The sequence below is a fragment of the Anthonomus grandis genome, chromosome 9 (assembly GCF_022605725.1).
Source record: "Anthonomus grandis grandis chromosome 9, icAntGran1.3, whole genome shotgun sequence".
NCBI lineage: Eukaryota > Metazoa > Arthropoda > Insecta > Coleoptera > Curculionidae > Anthonomus > Anthonomus grandis.
In genome coordinates this window covers 19,158,908-19,162,408 of record NC_065554.1, presented here as the reverse complement: position 1 = coordinate 19,162,408, position 3,501 = coordinate 19,158,908, and positions in this window count along the sequence as shown.

The following is a 3,501-nucleotide window of genomic DNA, read 5'->3' as shown; positions in this document are numbered from 1 at the left end:
AAGATTTGCTGGTGCCCACATGTGAGTATTTTTTCTATTATACATCCCTGCTGTTGTAAATACAGCTTCATCCGTCCACAAGATTTTATTAAAGATATCGTTATCTACGTTTTTTATATCTAACATCTGATTACAGTATGTTAGCCTTCTTATTTCATGATTATTTGTTAATTTTTGTACTGGCATCAATTTGTAAGGATGATATCCATATTTCTGAAGAACTCTTTGAATCTTAGATCTAAAGCATTGAAAGTGTCTACTAGCATCTACGGTTGATAAATATGGTTTTTCTACAAAAATCAAAGCATAAATTATAATTCTTATAAGGCTCTTAAATATAAAATAACTTTTTACCTTGAAAATATAATAAAATGTGTAGTTCTTCATCCGCGTTAGCTATAACTGTTCGTTTTTTTCTTTGTAGATTTTTGTGGTTTCTCATACTCCTTTCAGTGTAATAAATAGTGGACCTAGCAGGAACTCTCATTTCGGGATGAATACGGTGATATTCAGCTTGCGCTCGAGCAACATTATTGTTGTTTTTGTAAAACAACCTCATAATTTCAAACTTTTCTTCTTCGGTATAACCCATATTCAAAAGAAATAGCAGAAACATTGACAGTGACAGCCCAACAAATAACATTATTTATTTTATTGTTACCGATAAACAATAGCAACGGGGATTCGGGTAAACAGTTGTTTTATTTTTTAATTTTTTAAAGATAAATATTGGGAAAATGGCTAAACCAAATATTAACATATTATATATTTTTGAAATCAGAAAAAAAATGTCTTTTATGTAATGTAAAAATATACAAGGGGTTCCATTTAAAAAAAATGAACTGTGTATTTTTTATTAACTTTGCGATACCCCTGTATTATATTTTATAACATTTCCTGGCGATTTAAGGTAAACCCTACAACTTTTATATAAAACTTTTTTTTCCACCTCGTATAATAACCGAGCTAGGCTTTGTCTTAATATAAAAGACAACCCGGTACATTTGAATACTCCCCCTTTTCATTGTAATTTTTACTTTTTATAATTCAAGAAACGCATTTAAATATTTAATTTCTTAAGGTTAATGTAGTAAATTGTCAATTACTGATGAAATCAATTTTTAAAAAAATTGCTAGTGGCGTAACATACTTGGTCCTTTTTTGCCTCAAATCTGCGAGGCGATAACATATTTTTTTATAAGAAGTTAGATTCTCCATTTAATTTGGCAAAAAAAGTTACTCTTGCAAAATGATGATTTAAGGCACTACACACTTTTGGTATTCACGTTTAAATAAATAAATATACAAGTAACTGTAATCTATTCATTATTGTACTGAAATACAGGGTGTCCATTTATAAACTGACACATTTTAACTGCTTATAAGTCGAGAACAAAAAATGACAACAATGTGCGGTTTTCACAAGTCTCAAAATTTACCTGAAATAGGAGGAAAAAAATTGATGATTTTCAAAGGCCGATTTCTCAAAAATTTTAAATGTAACACCCTGTACTTTTTAATTTCACATGAAAGCCTGTTAAATCCCCTTTCCGAAAATGTATAAATTGTCTTAAATTCATAATTTTTTTTTACAGAGCCAATTTTAGTAAATGACACCTTTTTGAAAATTTTCCTAGAATACATATTCGGTGATTGATGAACATTTTCTGGCAATTGCCTATGTATCGCTTTAGCATGATCGTAATTAAATAATTTGCGCTATTGCCATGTCTATAAAAAGTATTTATTCTATGTATTAAATTACAACTATTTACAACATTTTTAACAACAAACAATTGAAGAAATTAATTTTAATTTATAACTAAATTAGCTGCTGAATATGACCCCTATTTTGCTCGGAACATAAATGTAGACGGATAAATAAGTTGCAGAAGGCGTTTTCTAGCATTCGCGGTGTAATTTGGTTGAAAACGTTTACTATGTTGTTGCGCAGTTCATCCAAATTTCTTGAAGTTGGATTTTGCTACAATTCAACCCCAAGAAATTTGGATGAAGATGAAGGATTGACGGTCTTTTACATATCCCCATATACAAAAATCTGGAATAGTTCGATCGGGAGAATAAGGTGCCCAATCGATTGGACCTGCTCGCCCTATCCATCTGTTTCCAAAAGTAATATCTAAGGAATCGCTTGCGACCCTGGAGAAGTGTGGTGGTGCACCGTCTTGCTGGAAGTAGACCGTGTCTAAAATTCCATCCTGCTGAAGTTGAGGATAAAAAAATGTTTCCAACATATCGGTGTAATTGTTTCCATTCACTGTTGCTTCTTGAAAAAAAAATGACCCATAAATTTTAGATTTCGATACTGCACACCAAACGTTCAGCTTAGGAGAATCTCTTTCAAATTTGTTATAAACTCGAGGATTTTCATCTCCCCAAATTCGGCAGTTATGCTTATTTACTCGACCACTGATGTGAAATGTTGCCTCATCAGACATTATTAAATTGGTATCCGGCTCATTTCTAAAAAGATCTAGTAGTGTTTCGCACATTAAATATCTTTTTTCAAGGGCGCGATTTTCTATTTTTTGGAAAGTTTGAATTTTGTAGGGTTTAAACTTAATTATTTTTAGAATTTTATGTACTTTACTTTTTGACATATTTGTCAATTGAGCTATTTTCCTAATAGATATTTGGTTATTGTTTAAGGTCAACACTTCTTTTACCAGCAAAATATCATCCAACAGATTATCTTGTGCATTTAGGTTTGTTCTAACTTTTCTTTTAACTGTTCCCTCCTGGGAAAATTGGCGTACCCAATGAAGTATAGAATTGCGTGAAGGTGGAGCCCTTTCAAAAATCAGCCTAAATCTTCTTCTCATCTGCGTAACTGATTTGCGTTCACAAAATAATAACACGTAACGTGCCTTTTCCCGGGTGGTAAACATATTTAAACCTTTCAAAATGTTTTAAAAAATGCAAAATATAGAAATCAAATTATTGGGACTGCCTAACGAATGACGTTAAAAAGATTTGACAGTAGTTGAAGCCCACAAAACAAATTGTGCAACTCACAGCCTCCTTGACAAGCTACAATTGTTATTGTTGTCATTTGATACCGAGAATGTTATTAAATTAAAAAGGTATTTATTGTAGGAAAATTTTCAAAAAGGTGTCATTTACTAAAATTCGCTCTGTAAAAAAAATAATGAATTTAAGACAATTTATACATTTTCGGAAAGGGGATTTAACAGGCTTTCATGTGAAGTTAAAAAGTACAGGGTGCTACATTTAAAATTTTTGAGAAATCGGCCTTTGAAAATCATCAATTTTTTTCCTCCTATTTCAGGTAAATTTTGAAACTTGGCAACACTGTCATAAAAACTTTAAAAATATTGATGAAGTTCTGTGAAAACCGCACATTGTTGTCATTTTCCGTTCTCGACTTATAAGCAGTTAAAATGTGTCAGGTTATAGATGGAAACCCTGTATTGTTCCAGACAACAAATAATATTCACTGGTAAATTAACTTAATTGATC